We start from the raw sequence: 18,116 nt of genomic DNA on the forward strand, positions 1-18,116 counted from the left end.
TACAGCAATGGGCATCAAAGCTTTTGTTATGTGATAAAATGAAAAGCACCAAATCCTCCAAAAAAAATGTGTCAAATGGATCTTTGTGCTACTCCGTTGTACAGAAATACGTCTTACTCATTTCCTCATTTTTCATCTTAAGCTATTTATTTTATTTATTTATTTAATTTTTAAAAGTGTATTTATTTATTTTGAGAGCGAGAGTACAAGCAGGGGAGGAACAGAGAGAGAGGGGAAGAGAAAATCCCAAGCAGGACCCACACTGTCCTGAGCTTGATGTGGGGCTCGAACTCATGAAATGTGAGATCATGACCTGAGCTGAGATCAAGAGTCGGACACTTAACTGACTGAGCCACCCAGGTGCCCCTTATTTTTTTACTTGAGATTGAGTGTAAGCAGGGGAGAGGGGCAGAGGGAGAGAGAAGGAGAGAGAGTGAAAGAGAATCTTAAGCAGTCTCCATGCTCACCATGGAGCATTATGTAGGACTTGATCCCACAACCCTGGGATCATGACCTGAGCTGAAATCAAGAGTTGGAAGCTCAACCAACTGTGCCACCTGGGCATCCCTCATCTTAAGCTATTTCTAAGTTATAAATTGTTATAAATTGTTAAAAACAAAATTTTAGACTCAGAAAATTTGGGAGCAAGAAAGGTCTTAAAGCTCCTTTAAGTCCAATTTTTTATTTTAAAGCTGGCCCTTGAACTGCCTGTGTAAGAATCTTCTGGGCAGATTTCCCAGCTTCATCCACAGAGATTCTGGTTCAGCAGGTGAGAGGGGTTGGGGATGGAACACAGCAATCTCCATTTTCATAAGCATGCCACTCTCATTCTACCTATCTCTCCTTCAAAATATTTTATGCACACAATTACTTCCTCATGATGATTTGTTTAGACAAGCCTCAGGAAAGTATTTGTTTCAATGGAGTATCTGACACCTAGAAAGCCCTCAGTAAGTGTTTTCAGTTAACTCTCCTAACAGACCTAGATTCAAGGATTTAGACAGAAGGGTGGAGGGTTTCTGTATTGAGGTCACCTGGAGAGACTAAGGTAATGAACTAGCCTCAGTCTCTGCCTAGATGTCACCAGGTGGTGATACTCTTTTGTTACATTTTACCTTTATTTCATCATAATAAGAGTTTATTTTTTACAAACCCAGGCATGTCTTACCTACTAAAGCGAGTAAGATGAGGGAAGTTTCCTCACTTTTCTTAGACACCCTTGTTCTTTGGTGGGAGCTTGGACCAGCCTTGGCCAGGTAATTGACTTGCAGACTAAACGTTGAGAAACATCGCTTTAGACCAATGCATCATGTATAGTGAACACTGAGAGTTAAATGACTTGTCCGGGGTTATATCAATACTTTGTGAATACACTAGTTCAAATGATTACCTGCATAGTCCCCTAAATGGAATCACCAGCTTAAGGATATTAGCTCTTTTATGGTTTATTGCTAGGGTAGATTTTATGAAAACTAAAAAAATTGCATTGCTGCAAATTATCCATTACATCTATGTGTTAGCAACTATGCATTCCTCCTCTGCCCTCCAACCCCCCTTTTATCAACAAGTGCTTCCAATCTTAAGCTTTAATTTACTTTTAATATTTAATAGATATGTAATTGTGCCCTAAAATGTCCATTTCCTTATTAAAGAAACCCAGCAAGACTGCATTTTTCATTTTGGTAAGCTGATGTCTGCAAGTCTGCATGTGTAAATGGTTTGTCCATGTTGACTGTAAATCAGGTAGAGTAACGTACTGATCTTATACATTTGAGATTTTTGCTCAATAATTTGGATAGTAAACCTTTATCAATAGTTTATTACACATTTCTCTCTTTGACTGACTTTCTTTTAATATTCTATATTTTTACAAAAGTTATATATTTTAGGTATATCTGAAAATGGACTCCCATTTTGTCATGTTCTTCCATAGCGTAAATAAATACATCAGTCCATTTTCCCTTCTAGATTTAAAAATAATGTTCAATGTTTAATGCTAGACTACTTGGAATTATTTTCAGAGTTAGTACATCAAATTTTGATGTATTAAAAAATTTCTTATCCCTCTTCTTGAATTATTTCTGCCCTACACTTCCTCTTTGTTTTCAGTGGTATGCGAATTTTCTCTTCCTTACTAAGGAGACTGTGGAGATGGAAACATTAACTGATCTGAGTCAGTGAGTACCAATGTCTTTCTGGAAAAAAAGGATGCCAGCCTTAAGATTATGATGATAATATTGCTATTACCACTACTACTATGATTATTAATCATCATCATCATCAAATAATGGCACCATATGATAGTCTTGTTCACTATTCTTTCTAGATAAATTTCACTATTAATTTGTCAAGAGAATGGGCTGGAGACTATAACTGGTATTTAATTTAATCTATCTTAAATTTAATCTAACATGTTAATATTCTACTTAGACTTCTTAGATAGGAAAAAGTCATACGTCTTCATAAATTTATCTGCCCTCCCTCTATTAGAGTTTTGCGTTTTCTTGTAAGTAAATCCCTTCTATTAGATGGTGAAATAATCAGGTTAAAGGAGACTTTCATAACTTATGTATTTCATTTTTATCAAATAACATGTAGAAATTAAACATATTTGGTATCCTATATGAAAAGGCAGAATACATAATGCTGTGTAAAAAATATATCTTCATTTTGGAAAAGGTTAGAAAGAATTATACAAAGATTTAGGAGATTACGGTAATTTTTCCTTTTTGGCAAATTTTCTTTAATGATATTATTAAATTCTTATGAGAAGAAGTTTATTGATTGAGAAATGTTGATTCCTAGAATCAACGATTATTATTTATGTTCACTTTATGTATATTGCCCATTTAAATTATATTTCTCCTATTTTAACTCTTTTGTATTTGCTGTCTGTTTTCTCTCATTAATTTGTTCTTCAACAAATATTTAATAATGCAGAAGTTAGTTTCACTGATTAGATTTTCTTTTTCTTTTTTCATTATTTGAGTTAATAGGGTTTGTATTAAAATTTTTGGCAGAATCAGCTATTGGTGTTGTTAATTTTATCTCTCCTCAAAATATGTTTATTCTTAGTTTTATTATTTCCCTTTTCCTACTTTCTCTTGGCTTGCTATTTAGTTTAGTTTAGTTTTGTTTTGTTTCAAACTAAAGTAGAAACCCAGTTGATGTTTCTTTTTGTTTCTTAGCTCTGGAAACCTCTAGAGCAATACAATTTTCCATAATGTTCTGCTTTTGCAATAGTCCATAAATTTTGACATAATGCATTTGTATATCCTGTTATTCTGTAATTTAGCTAAACATTAGGAAAGCATATAGAAATATACTTCTATTTGGACACTTTTTAAGAAGATTTTATTTTTAAGTAATCTCCATACCCAGTATGGGGCTTGAACTCACAACCCCAAGATCAAGAGTCACATGCTCCGCCAACTAAGCCAGCCAGGCACCCCTTCTATTTGAACACTTTTAAGTTCTACTGTTGTTGTGTATCATTTTGTTGTGATTTGAGTATGTGGTTTGCAGATTTCTGCCTTTGTGCATTTCCTAGTTATATCATTGTTTCCCAAATATGGTTACTTTTTGTGGAAAAGCCTACAATAGCTTGGAAAAAATATGTTTTCTTGCCTTATCATTAAGGTTTTTAAAAATGAATTGGACTATTGCTACCTAATGTATTATTTTATTCAACTTTCTGTTTTTAAGAAAACATTTGTCTATGTGTTTTGTCTTGTCATATTTTTCCTCATAATGGAGTATTGAGTTTTTTAAGTATATTTTTATTCCTATTTCTTTTTGCACTTCAGGCACTTTCTAGTTTAGGTATTTTGTTACTATATTGTTTGAGATATATAATATCAGTATTGTTAGGTTTTCTCTTTTTATTTTATTTTTTCCAGTTTTTATTTAAATTCTAGTTAACATATAGTGTAATATTAGTTTCAGGTGTGGAATTTAGTGACTCATCACTTCCATACAATACCCAGTGCTCATCACAAGTGCCCTCCTTAATCCCTATCACCTATTTAACCCACCCCCCCTCCACCTCCCCTCCAGTAACCATCAGTTTGTTCTCTATAATTAAGAGTCTGTTTCTTGGTTTGCCTCTCTTTTCTGCCTCCCTCCCTCAACTCTTTTTAATATACCTTATATAATTATATAAGGAGCTTGTTTACTTCATAATTCTTTTGGTAAGAAATCTACCCTATTCACTATCATGATAGTAATCCCTACTTTTCTTGTATCAAAAAAATTCAATTTTCTTCATCTTCAATTTAGATCATCCTAGTTTTTACTTCCTGTACGTATTTTGGGTTTTAAGATGCCCTTTGAAAGCATCAGATTTACTGGATTCCTTTTGAATCTAGATATTTATCTTTTTTTCATGGAAGTATGATACACATGAAGTTGATACACAAGGTCACATTAGTTACAGGTGTTTAACATAGTAAACCAACAAGTCTATACATTATGCTATGTTCATCACAAGTGTAGCTACCATCCGTTGCCATACAATGCTATTACAATACCGTTGACTATATTCCCTACATTGTACCATTTATCCCTCTGACTTATTACATTACTGGAAGCCTGTATCTCACACTCCCCTTCACCCATTTTGCCCATCCTTCCACCTCCTCCCCTCTGGCAACCATCAGTTTGTTTTCTGTATTTACAGGTCTGTTTCTGCTGTTTTTGTTTTTTTAGCTTCTGCATATAATGAAATCATATGGTATTTACCTTGCTCTGTCTGGTTTATTTCACTTAGCATAATAGTCTCTAGGTCCATCCATGTTCCAAATGGCCAGATCTTAGCCTTTTTATGGCTGAGTAATATTCCACTGTATATATACATTACATCTTCTTTATCCATTTATCTATTGATGGACCCATAGGTTGTTTCATCTTGGCTATTGTAAATAATGCTGCAATACACATAGGGGTGTGAAATATTTATCTTTTTTTGAAAGGAAGCTTAGCCAGGTGCGCCTGGGTGGCTCAGTTGGTTAAGTGTTCAACTTCTGATTTCGGCTCAGATCATGATCTCACAGTTCATGAGTTTGAGCCCCACATCGGGTTCTGTGCTCACAGTGCAAAACCTGCTTGGGATTCTCTCTCTCCCTCTCTCTCTGCCCTTCCCTAGTTTGCTTTCTTTCTCTCTCAAAATAAATAAATAAACTTAAAAATTTTTTTTAAAAAGGAGCCTTAGCCAAATCACATTTTATTTTAATCAATTCCTTTGCATTCACATTATTTAATTTCTACAAAAGCTTAAATATTGCTGCTACACTTTTTTTTTTCCTCAAAGGAAAACTAGATGAGTTTTCTTGTGCCTTTTTAAATGTATTCCTTCTGGGGTGTCTGGCTGGCTCAGTCAGTAGAGCATGCGACTCTTAATCTTGGGGTTGTAAATTCAAACTCCATGTTGGATGTAGAGGTTACTTAAAAATTAAAAAAAAAAATCTTAAAAAAATATATCCCTTTGTCCAATTGCATCAAGAATCAATCACTGATCTACTTTCTGTCACTAAAGATAAGTTTCTATTTTCTAGAATTATATAAATGGAATCATAAAATACATACTTTTCCTGGCATCTTTCATTCAGCATAATTGTTTTGGGATTCATCTATTTTATGGTGGGAATCATAGTTTATCCTTTCTGTAGGTAAGATAACTAAATCGTATTCCAGTGTATGGATATATCACAATTTGTTTATCCATTCAGCTGTCAGTGGACATTTGGGTTGTTTCTAGTTTTTGGATATTACACATAAAGCTGATATGGATATTTGTATACAAGCTATGATGTGGATATATGTTTTCATTTCTCTTGGGTATATGCCTAGGAGTGTGTCTTAGTCTGTTGGGGCTGCTATAACAAAATACCACTGATTGAGATAAACAATAGAAATTTTTTTCTCATAGTCCTGGTGGCTGGACGTCTGAGATCAGGATGCCAGCATGTTAGGCGAGGGACTTCTTCAGGGTTGCAGACTTCTCATTGTGTCTTCCCATGGTGGAAGGGGATGGGGAATTCTGTGGCACTTCTTTTATAAGAACACTAATACTATTCCTGAGGGCTTCACCTTTATGACCTAACCACCTTCCAAAGGTCCCACCTCCTAATACCATCACATCAGGCGTTAAGATTCCAACATATGAATTGGGGATGGTGGGGGGGGGGAGGGGCGATACACAAACATTTAGGCCATAGCTGAGTGCTGTTGCTGGGTTGTATGGTAACTTTATGATTAACCTTTTGAGAAATCAACAAGCTCTTCTACAATGAATGCACCATTTTACACACCCTCCAGTAGTTAGAAGAGTTGCAATTACTTCACCTTCTTAACAACACTTGTTATTGTCTGTTTTTGTAAAATTCTAGCCATGCTAGTATATATGAAGTGGTATCTTACTATGGTTTTGATTTGCATTTCCCTAATGACTAATGATATTGAGCATCTTTTTATGTGCTTAATGGCCATTGATATATCTTCTTTGGTTGTTGAAGTACAATTTATTACTTTTTCCCTTTATGATCCATGTTTTAGTATTCCTATCTAAGAAACACTGTTTATCCTTAGGTAAAAAAGATTTACTCCTTTGTTTCCTTCCAGAAGTTTTATAGATTTAGGTTTCACATTTAAGTTTGACTTAATTTTGTGTGTGATTTGAAGAAAAGGTCCATGTTTATTTCTCCCCATATAGATACACAACTATTACAGCACCATTTGTTGAAAAGATTTTTCTTTCCTTTCCTTTTTTTTTTTTTTTAATTTGAATGAGAGAGAGAGAGTGCAAGTGGGGAAGAGGAGCAGAGGAAGAGAGAGACAGAGAATCTTAAGCGGTCTCCACGCTGAGTGTGGAGCCGGATGTGGGTCTTGATCCCATGACCCTGTGATCATGACCTGAGCCGAAATCAAGACTCGGATGCTCACCCAAAGGAGCCACCCAGGAATCCCAAGATTTTCCTTTTCCCATTGACTTACTTTGGCACTTAAAAACACAGCTGACCATATATGTATTATTCTCTTTATGGACTGTATTCTGTTGCATTGGTCTATATGACTAGATCTTTGCCAATAACAAACTGTCTTGATTACTGCAGCTCAGAGCTTCTCAACCTCAGCTCTATTGAATTTTGGCTCCAGTAATTCTTTGTGGGAGAGGTAAGAGCTATCCTGTACATTGTAGGGTGTTTAACAGCATTTCTGGCCTTTATCCAATGCTCTGCACCCACTGTAGACAGCATATAGATGGATCATGTTTTTTAATTCACTCTGCCAATCTTTGTCTTCTTCTTCTTCTTCTTCTTCTTCTTCTTCTTCTTCTTCTTCTTCTTCTTCTTTTAATGTTTATTTATCTTAGAGAGAGAGAGAGAGAGAGGGAGGGAGAGAAAGACAGAGCATGAGCAGGGGAAGGGCAGAGAGCAAGGGAGACACAGAATCCAAAGCATGCTCCAGGCTCTGAGCTGTTAGCACAGAGCCCAATGTGGAGCTTGAACCCACAAACCATGAGATCATGACCTGATGCAAAGTTGGACACTTAACTGACTGAGCCACCCAGTTGCCCCCCAATCTTTGTCTTCTAATTGGTATGTGTTACACCATTTACATTTACTGTAATTATTGATATGTTGTGGCTTAAGTCTGCCATTCTATTTGTTTTCTATCTGTTTCTTCTGTTTTTATTTATATTTATTTTTTTTATTTAGCCTGGGTTGCTTAAACATTATTTTAGAATTCATTCACATTTTTAAAAAATTCTATTTTCTCTTTTTTTTAAATGTTTTTATTTGTTTTTGAGACAGAGAGAGACAGAGCATGACCAGGGGAGGGGCAGAGAGAGAGGGAGACACAGAATCCGAAGCAGGCTCCAGGCTCTGAGCTGTCAGCACAGAGCCCGATGTGGGGCTTGAACTCACGAACTGTGAGATCATGACCTGAGCTGAAGGTGGATGCTAAACAAACTGAGTCACCCAAGTGCCCCTAAAAATTCTATTTTCTTTTAAACCTCTTTATAGCTTTTTGTTTAAAGTGTGCCTTTTGTAGGGAGCATATAGTTGAGTCTTGCTTTTTTATTCACTCTGCCAATCTTTACCTTTTATATGATGTGTTTAGATCATAAACCTGATGTAATTATTGACATGGTTAAAGTTAGATCTATCATTTTGTCATCTCATCATTTGTAGCCTGTTTTTTTGTTCTTCTGTTCTCAGATTTTTGCTTTTTAAAAATTTTTCTTAGTATTCCATTTTAATTTATCTGCTTGCATTTAGGCTGTACTCCTTTATGTTATTACTATTTTTAGTCGTTGGTCTTGGAATTAAAATATACATCCCTAATCAAAGTTTGTTTTAATACAGTGGATCAAAAGCTATCCTGGAAACCCACCTCAGATGTCTATTTATATCTCATTGACTAAAACTGGTTTTCATCTCTGCCCATTTATTTTTTTTTAATTTTTTTTCAACGTTTTTTATTTATTTTTGGGACAGAGAGAGACAGAGCATGAACGGGGGAGGGGCAGAGAGAGAGGGAGACACAGAATCGGAAACAGGCTCCAGGCTCCGAGCCATCAGCCCAGGGCCTGACGCGGGGCTCGAACTCACGACCGCGAGATCGTGACCTGGCTGAAGTCGGATGCTTAACCCACTGCGCCACCCAGGCGCCCCTCATCTCTGCCCATTTATAAGCAATCATTGTCCATGGGTAGTGACTAGATTAGACAAATTAAAATTCATATTCTGGAAATGGAAGGGCAATCCATCTACACTGAAATCGAGGGGTCTCTACCTGCTACCTGAATAAACTGGTGTTTTCTAGCAGGAACGAAGGGGAGTGAATATAGGATAAACAAGAGTCAGCACCTGCCACAGTGATTAATCTTATATAATATACCTGATTTGCCAAATGTTTAATCTCAGTACATTTTAACACAATTCTTTTTTTGTTAATTTTTGTTATTAATAATTGTTTTACTAAGGAAAGCTATCCTCTTCAAAGTACTATACAAACTCTTGCTTTTAGTATTTGTTGGCACTATACTTCCTGTTCCCAGTGTTGTTTGTTTGGGTTAGGAGTGACATTTAGAACAAAGTGTGCCCAGGGGCGCCTGGGTGGCTCAGTTGGTTGAGCGTCTGACTTCGGCTCAGATCATGATCTCACAACTCCTGAGTTCGAGCCCGAGCCCACGTTGGGCTCTGTGCTGACATCTTGGAGCCTGAAGCCTGCTTCGGATTCTGTGTCTCCCTCTCTGTTCCTTCCCCACTCGCATTCTGTGTCTCTCTCAAAAATAAATAAACATTAAAAAAAAATTTTTTTTGGAACAAAGTGCGCACAAAACTGGCCTATGGCAGACAATAATTATAATCTATTAATGAGTGAGTGAACAATGAATGGATGCATATAAACAGCTATTTTCTGACTATAAAAATAAATTTTGATAAAAGACCAAATTTATCCTAGTGGATCAGAATTTTTTCCAATGAGATTATTTTGTCGTATAGGAGACAGTCATAGTTAAAACAAAAACAAAGCAGGAAAAAAGCTTAATTTGTGCCAGTGGGTCGTTTCCTTTCCCATTTTTAAAAGAAGGTAGGTGTTATAAACAGTGTTACTTGTAAGTAACAGTAAATAAGCTTAAATAAGTAAATAAGCTTAAATGGGGGGACAAAAGCATTGGCATTTGCAAAGTTTAATTAAATATAAAATGTTTCGCTTGTGAAAACCAGGCCTGTGATTTTGAAAACACATTTCCTACTTTCTTCTCTAATGGAAGCTTACAGCTCTTCATCAATGATGATTGAATTATAAATTATCTAGGGCAGAGACTGTATTTTCTATCTCATTAACAGCTTATGCGTGCAGAGAGACAGGTTGTTGAGCCTCATGATGGTTTACAATTTAATAAATGCTTAACATAGGCGTAATCTTATTGAATTTCCTTAACGTTCCAAGGAATTCTCCAACTTTATGGATAAGGAAGCTGAGGTCCAACAATGAATGAAAAATTTCAATTCACAAGACTTGAATTGTTCAGGTTGAAACCGGAATTGGCTCCTCAGCGCAATACTCTGTCCTCTACCCAGCATCCTCAGGCCCCTCTCCCCTGCCTTTGCACAATCTTCCTGGAGCTGGGCTGCATACAGTTTGCATGGATACTCTCCTGCCACCTTGGTGTTTCCTAGAGGGACTGCATGGGCCATTTGGGTAGGAAATCATTTATTGTGTAGGGTTCTGTTACTTAGCTTTGTTGGACCTCACCAAGTGCCAGCACTGTCCCCCTGTCATTATGACATCCAGATATGGCCTCCACGTTGCCAGATGCCCCCTGGGAAGCAACACTGTTCCAGAGCTCTCCCCCCAGGCTGCTTCTCTGTCATCATAAATGGCAGGACTGACAACCACAATGAATAAAAACAGCCTTGATAAAGCATTTTGAACATCTTTGTCCCAACACATATACCCTCTTGTTTGCAAGGCTGCTCTAGGACACAGGAGGACATGATTAGAGGGGATAAAGGAGTATTTGAAATCCTTTAAGCAAAAGGAGTGCCAAAGTTTAGAAATGAAGCTACCAACTGGGTTAGAAGAATCACCCCCAAAATAATCATGATGATAACAACAATGATGCTAACATCGAGTTATTGCTATGTAATAGGTGCTGTGGTAAGCCACTTACATATATTATCTGATTTCAGTCTCCCAACAGCACCATGTGGTTGTTGCTACAATTGTCCTCATGTTATAGAAGAGTGAGCTACCATCATCCCTTGCTGTAGACATTACTATAACTTCCTTTCTGGTCTTTCTACTTCCATGGTTACTCCCATGTAGTCCATTCTCCACAAAATCAATCTGAGCCATTTTTATAACATGAAATCAGACATAGTACTCCTCTGTTAAGACTCTCCAATTACTTCCTGTCACTGGATAAAATCTAAAGTTCCACCATGGCCCATGGGGCACACATACGCTGCCCCACACCCCTCCCTGTCTTCATCCTCTGATTCACATGGACCGCTCTGCAGCCACAACAGCTCCTTGCCCTACTTCAAAGCTTGTTCCTGTCTGATGTTCTTTCCCCAAGATAGGACACAGTCCTTTCATGTATTTAGCCTTTGACCCAACCTGACACCTGACAGAGCCCTTTCCTGAAGGCTTTCTCTAAAATTGCCTCCCTTCTTCACTCTCTTCCCATCATCCTGTTTTACTTTGGTGTCACTTGACGTTATAAAGACTGCTTCTTTATCCATCTGCTCATTGTTTCTCCTTTCATAAGAATGGGAGTTTGGTAGGTGGGGGCTTTGTCTTGCTCACCCTTTAGAAAATTGCTTGGCATATAGTAACTCAATATTTGTTGAATACATGTGGCTTAGAGAAGTCAAGTTTATTGCCACATATTCGGAGCCAATAAGGGGTAGATTTGCACTGTGAACTCCCAAGAATGTCAGAGAAGACTCTTCTTCAGGAAGAAAAAAACTACAGATGGCAGAGAAGCTTAGGATGGGAGATAGGAACAGAACAAGGCCTTTCTTCTCCTCTCTCCAAGGGATGTTCAGAAGAACTCCTTATTTATTTATTGATTGATTGATTAATTGAGTCCATTCAACAAGAGAGACTTGTACAAAAGGCAAAACTAAAGTGAAGACACTTTCACAGACTTCAAGTCAGGAGTCTGCAGATAAACTAGAACTAAAGCCCATTTCTCTTTCTGGGCTGTGCACTTTGTTAGATAGCTGTATGCTTCAGCCTTGGTCCTTAATTGTTATCTTAAAGGAGTTATTGCAACTGGGAGCTGTGTGCCCTTAAAATAGCTCTGTAGGGGTCATTTTGAACAAATTAATTCAGGCTTAGTTAAAAAATAACCAAACCAGAATTGCAGCCTGCCCATTTATCTTTGCTTTGTTCTATTGTTTTAGAGTTATATTCAACTTATGAATTTTCCCCTTTCAGTTCTTGGCATTGTATCTTTTTTCCCTTTCTCCTTCCATACCATAATCCCTAGGGAGCCTAGCTAGCTCTATATTGAATACTTAATTTTTTTTAATTATATAAAATATTAAAACGGTTTATCTTGGGATGCCTGGGTGGGCTCAGTCAGTTAAGCGTCTGACTCTTGGTTTCAGCTCAGGTCGTGATCTCAGTTTGTGGGTTTGAGACCTGTGTCGGGCTCTGCGCTGGCTCAGGAGTCTCTCTCTCTCCCTCTTTCTCTGCCCCTCTCCTGCTTGAGCTCTCTCTCCCTCCCTCTCTCTCAAAATAAATACAGAAACTTAAAAAAAATAAATAAATAGAATGGTTTATTTTTTTCACCAGGGGGAAGCAAGGGAAGCCGACAGAATAGAGTCTCAAGTGATGTGGACCCAGTTTCTTGCTGGAATTTGCAAAGCCGATTTAAGCATGATCTTAGTTGTCAGAAGATTGCCTTTAAAATATAAAAATTAAAGAAGACAGCCTCTGCAAATGCAAATTTTGAAGAACTTGGAATCTTTTTCATTTCAAATATAATATTAACCACAGAGCTCCTCTAGCTGGATATCACAGAGTGCACAACCTAAAGGAAATCAAAACAATAAAAACAGCCTCTCTACCTTGCTGGTGTTTGGTGATATCTTTGCCCTACACTGTCTCCCGCATGTCACTGTTTAGAAGAATAGCAGTGTGCATGAGAGATCTAAATCACAATGACTAGCTAAGAAGCAAGGACTGGATTTTAGCCGATGCAATGTGAGGACTTGCAATATGGAAATGATGCTTCCAAAACTTTTCAGGGTTGTTTGCCGCACTGTTAGGGGCAAAAAAAAAAAGTTTATGTGGGGGAAAAAAAATGGTAAGAATGCCTGAATGTCACATAGGGTTTAAGACAAAAATGCAAAGCAGTTCACAGGGAGGGTTAAAGGCATAAGGAAAGCCTTTGACTTGAGGTGGCCCACACACCTGTGGGATTCAGGGGTCTGGGCTTCCAGAAGGATGACGTGGTGGGCTTCAGCACTTGTTGGACTATTGGCAGAGCTTTTACATTTCTGCAATTTCCCTCCAGTACCTCTGAAGATGTCTTGGCAAGATAGCATTTCCATATAAATGCCTCAAATAGAACTAAATTTTAACAGAGAGCTGTACTGTCAAAGGGTTGCAAGTGAATAAGAATGAGGAAGAAATCACATTAGACATTTATTCAGTTTCACATACCCATCGTTCCACCATACTTACAATGCTCTACTTAGTCACAGAGGAAATGAACTGCAATTTTAAAGAGATTATTAAATACACATGCACAGCCATGCAATATAAACAGCATGCTTAACTATCCAAAATGAAATTTGTTTTCAATAATTCAAGCATTTTCACTTATAAAGGAAATACCAAGATTAAGCCAGTAAAAGCTTTTTCATGATAAATCATGAAAGGAACGATTTACCAGGAGTGCATTGTACATAAGCAATCTGTATGGAATATTTTTGAGAATTTCAGCCTATCACAGACATAGTAGTTTTAATGACTACTTTTTAAAGTCCTGAGTATTTTTGCCAAAGTGTCCCTATAATCCAGTTTTAACTTGCTCACAATTAAGCTTTTCAGTTTACATAAAAGATCATTTATAGCTTGCAGTCTATTCTATCTTGCTGAACTATAGGCATAGAGCAGTTTCACTCCCTGACTTTAGCCCTCAAATTCTAAGGACAAAAAGAGATAGCAGGGAAATTTATAGAATAATGAATTTCCTTTATTAGCAGGGTAACATGGGGAGATTTGAAATGTTCCACCACCTAAAAAAACTTCAACCCCTTTTCACCCCATAGTGTTTGAAATATACAATTAAAGACAAAATTTTTAAAAACATTGTTGGCCTCCAAGGACCCTCTTCTACAATGGCACTCCCTTGGGGGTATAGGGCAGGCCTCCATTCCCAAGGCTGGGAGATGAGAATACACGTTTGGGCCATCCTCTCTTGGTGGTCCAGACATGACCAAGGACTCTGGGAAGGGCCTGTGATGACTGGTGAGGCTCAGGGATCTTCTGCAGTGGGACAGCAGAGGCAAGTCACTGCAAGGGAAAGGGGGCTCCAAATCCATCCAGGCACGGGGCTACCTTATAGTTTTACCCAAGACTAGCCTTGATCTCTGCAGCCTCTAAACTGTTGTGAATAGTGTGAGGAGGCTGGGGGGACGGTGGTGGGAGTTGGAGGAAGGGAAGGTTTGCTGAGGTTTTCATGAATTGATGTTTAGCATTCTGTGGGGGAAAAAAAATGAGGGCTTATTCCAATGCCCACTTAACTGTAACTGCTTGATGTAAGGAGTCTAAGCGCTGGAGGCTAAGCAATGAATTCCCTAGTCAACTAGAGAACAAGATGGGGTTGACAGGTTCTGCACTTTGTATCTCTAACTCCATAGACAAGGCTGATCCTGGGAATAAAGTAAGAACTAAGTTCCAGAGACCCCAGTCTTGGAGTTCTGGGACTACACCTAGAGAGTGGGGACGTGGTTGGGGATGTGAGCTGGTCCAACAGAATATCAGAGGGGTTGGGGGGGCAAAGGAGCAGAACTTAGCTTCCCTGAGGGCTCAGCACCAGGCATTGTGGCACAGGTCATGCTAAAGACACCCCAAGTCTTTACAACCCACAGCAGTTCAGAGGATAAAGGGAAAAGATAGGTGATGGTTTGCTGAGTCTTCCTCTCCAGCTCCTCTAACACAGTCTTCATATTCAACCTCCTCATGTACTCCAAATTCTATCACTGCCCATCCATGCCATAACAGGTTCTGGTTTTGTGTTTCCTAGGGAAATCATCTTTCTTTTTGGTGTCAATCATGATCGTTTCTTTATATATCCCCGTAACACTCATAGTAATAAAATGGTTATTGTTAACCATCCCTCTCTACTGATTTAAACATCAATGGTGGGGTTGAAGGGAACCTCATTAAAAAGACATGCTGACAAGCAGCAGTTAAGGTCTCATCTGAACAATCCAGCAGCAAAGTACCTTGGTGAAGGACTGGAGAGCCAGGAAAGTACTCCATAAGGCAGACACCCTTCAGGTGGGGAACAGGCATGGGCTAAGACTCTAGAAGCCAAAGGCTAACCATCTTGGTTCTTTGTTTTTAATCTCCTCACCACTGGACATAGTTGGTGTTCATTAAATGTTGACTAAATGCACAAACCTTTTTAGGGCACTTAGATCTCTCCCTTTTAGTACTCACTTCACCAAACCTGCCCTCTCACATCCTAATTCCATCCCCAATAACCAGCCTAGATGCACATACTTTCAACAAAATTCTACCAGACTAACTTATGTATCCATGACTACTCAAAAATATCTCGACTCTTGTAATATCAAACAAAGCCCATAAATAATCAAATACTATGCATACATTAAAAGAACGAGGGAAACCAGACTTTAGTTTAAGAATGGACCTAATTCTGTGGAAAGCATATACTTATTTGCAGGAAGAAACTCTTCAGAAATCATCAGCTTTTGCCCACCCCCACAACTTTCCTTATTCTGACACATTCTCCACAGCTGTGGAGACACAGCTTTTCTGTCTCAGTACCCAAAACACTGATTATTGTAGCTGTGTTGGAAAATAGAACTCATGTATTTCAATTTTCTCATTTGGTAGATAAGGGACCTGAAATTCAGAGTGCTTTAATGATTATCTCAAGGTCTTACTTCTAGTTAGAAGTACTAGAACCAGGGCACGTAGGTGGCTCAGTTGGTTAAGCATCTGACTTCGGCTCAGGTCGTGATCTCACCATTCATGAGTTCGAGCCCCACATTGGGCTCTGTGCTGACAATGCAGAGCCTGGAGCCTCTTCAGATTCTGAGTCTCTCCTTCTCTCTCAAAAATACATAAACATTTTAAAAAATAAACTCTTAAGAAAGTACTAGAATCAAAGAACAAATCTCCAGACTCTCGAGCTAGGGTCATGTCTCCCACAAAGAACAGACAGAAGGGGGCAAGAGATGGGCTGTCATCAAACCTGTTAAAGCAATCCATTCAGTTATTAGGGATAGATACACGCTGAGAAGAATGAAAACGGTAGAACTATTTATACATGCTAACATGGAAACACCTCTGGACATTATTGAATGAAAACAGCAGTTGCCAAATGTTACATAGAGTAGGAGTCCATTTAAGTGAACCAAAACGAGTAGTGTATTTTCTGTGAACAAAATCTGAAGGATGCATTCCATTCTGATAACAGCAATTACCTCAGGGGAAAACTCTAGAAGTAGGGGATAGCGGTCAAAGGAAAGTTTGTCTTTCCTTATCTGTATTGTTTGAATTTTTCTGAGGAGTGACTATTTAGGGAGTAATTATTTAAGAATTAATTCCAGGGGCGCCTGGGTGGCCCAGTCGGTTAAGCATCCGACTTCAGCCAGGTCACGATCTCGCGGTCCGTGAGTTCGAGCCCCGCGTCGGGCTCTGGGCTGATGGCTCAGAGCCTGGAGCCTGTTTCCGATTCTGTGTCTCCCTCTCTCTCTGCCCCTCCCCCGTTCATGCTCTGTCTCTCTCTGTCCCAAAAATAAATAAACGTTGAAAAAAAAAAAAGAATTAATTCCAAAGTAAAGCTGCATTGTTTTGCTATACCCCATGTCACCCTGATGGCTTTGTTTCTACCACCATGGATCATGCTCAGAGGGACTCTGTTAACCTTTATCCCGGTGGAAGGCCTAGATTAATCCCAAAGTTTTAAAAATTTCTTTAATGTTTATTTTTTTCATTTTTCAGAGAGACAGAGCATGAGCAGGGGTTGGGGGGGGGGGGGGAGGAGCAGAGAGACAGGGAGACACAGAATCCGAGGCGGGCTCCAGGCTCTGGGCTGTCAGCATAGAGCCCGCCGTGGGGCTCAAACCCACGAACCCTGAGATCCTGACCTGAGCCGAAGTTGGACGCTTAACCGATTGAGCCACCCAGGGACCCTGATTAATCCCAAAGTTTTAGGGCTGATGGTCTGATATGGGGGGAAGTGAGAGAGTGTGAATTTTATTTTCCTCAGAACTACACATTACCTTCCTCCTCATGATGGTTGCCCTTTCACACCTTTACCTCAGGTTTAGCCAAACTCCTGGAATATAATAATAATGATGATGATGATAATTGAATATGCAAGTACTTGTAATAATAAGTGACAATAGCTATGTTCTTTTGAACACTAACTCTATCCTGGAAGCTATGCACCTTCATGCATTATCATTCTTTTTAAATCTTTATTAACATCACTCTGAGGTAAGTACTATTGTTATCCCCATTTTAGAGGTGAGAAACTGAGGCTTGAAGAGATCAGGGAACCTGACTGCAGACACCTGGCTGGTGAGTGGAGGAGGCTGGGCCAGGACCCAGACAGTTTGACTTGAGTCCGTGCTCAGGCACAGGTGTTAGCCTTCTTGTGTTTGGAGAAACGCCCACCGCCAGCATCTTGTGGGAGGAGTGCCTCCAGGTGGGAAAATTTACTTGGTCTGAATTAGAATGTGCCTGCCTTTGGAGAGACCTTCTGTGTAGTCTGATTTTCCACTGCTTCCTCCTTGTGCTCCTTTGAGCCTTTTAATTTAAGGTTTCACTTGGCGCTGTGTTACTACATCAAGTGAATAATTCTATCAGCCAATGCATAATGAGGGGAAAAATAGTCTCCTTTGGAGAGTAAAATGTCATCTACTATCATATACAAGCCTCACAATTTCTCCATTGCCAACTCCTCTTACCTAAAACAGCAGCAACAGAAAAACAGCTTTGAAAAGAGAGAAGGGCTAACTTCCTGGGGCGGGGGGACGAGGAGGGGTCTGTGAATAACTGCTTTCCTTTTTTTTTTTTTTTTAAATATTGACTCTATTTATATCAGTTTTGTTCCTTAAAGGTATGAAAAGCCTTTAAGTGGTAAGTTTTGAAGTGATTTTTATAGTTTATGTAGAGAAAGCTACTCTTCAGGAAGCTGGTCGTCTTATGCCAAATAAGGAACCGTTTTCTCCCTGCCCCCACTTTTGTCCAAACCTTGGGAATTATTTCATTATTTCTCTATTTGTGACCAAAGCATTTCTAATTTATCATAGACAATTTGAGGTAAGTCACAGGAATCTTTGTTTAAATACACACGAATACACTTGTGTGCATGCTATGTA

The 18,116-nt window shown here is 38.7% G+C and overlaps 1 long non-coding RNA gene across 1 annotated transcript; it reads left to right on the forward strand.

The window, feature by feature from the left end:
* Window positions 1–708: 708 nt before the first annotated feature.
* On the forward strand, window positions 709–12,419 carry LOC121028631 (uncharacterized). The gene is made up of 3 exons (XR_005789357.1): window positions 709–1,256; window positions 2,110–2,177; window positions 12,319–12,419. It is a non-coding gene; the product is annotated as an uncharacterized LOC121028631 (long non-coding RNA).
* The last annotated feature ends 5,697 nt before the right edge of the window (window positions 12,420–18,116 follow it).

The sequence above is a fragment of the Herpailurus yagouaroundi genome, unplaced genomic scaffold (genome assembly GCF_014898765.1).
Source record: "Herpailurus yagouaroundi ecotype Mexico unplaced genomic scaffold, PumYag 100, whole genome shotgun sequence".
NCBI lineage: Eukaryota > Metazoa > Chordata > Mammalia > Carnivora > Felidae > Herpailurus > Herpailurus yagouaroundi.